The sequence below is a fragment of the Penaeus monodon genome, chromosome 32 (assembly GCF_015228065.2).
Source record: "Penaeus monodon isolate SGIC_2016 chromosome 32, NSTDA_Pmon_1, whole genome shotgun sequence".
NCBI lineage: Eukaryota > Metazoa > Arthropoda > Malacostraca > Decapoda > Penaeidae > Penaeus > Penaeus monodon.
Genome location: NC_051417.1, coordinates 15,628,224 through 15,628,611, shown reverse-complemented (window position 1 = coordinate 15,628,611; position 388 = coordinate 15,628,224). Strand labels below are relative to the sequence as shown.

General features: G+C 32.0%; 1 long non-coding RNA gene across 1 annotated transcript in view; it reads left to right on the top strand.

Annotated features, from left to right (window-relative positions):
• LOC119593672 overlaps positions 1 to 388 on the top strand; it is a 4,403-nt gene that overhangs the window by 2,764 nt on the left and 1,251 nt on the right. The window lies entirely within an intron of this gene.

Here is a 388-nt window from a genome sequence, read left to right as displayed (position 1 = left end):
TTGATATATTTGCCTGTATAACGAAGACACATTTTTTATAGTCCATAGTTATTGATAGGATCCCTTGTTTGGCTGCAGAGAGTAAATCATGTTTTTATGCAGTTTTGTAAGAGACAAACTTTTAAATTGGACATTTTATATTTTTTCCTTGATTTATGTTAAGAAAAACTTATGTGCAATCTAAAATTTAAAAGTTTGTGTATATGTCTCTCCGTCTTTCTGTCTTTTATCTACCTATCCATTCATAGGCATCATTTCCAAGGGCTCAAAGTTGTCAAATGATAGTGGGAAAAAACCTGTTGCTGAATTCTGTTTGCAGTTTGTAACATTGCCAGCTGCTTTATTATTTTATATTATCGTTATTGCTATAGTCATTCCTGCTACCAGG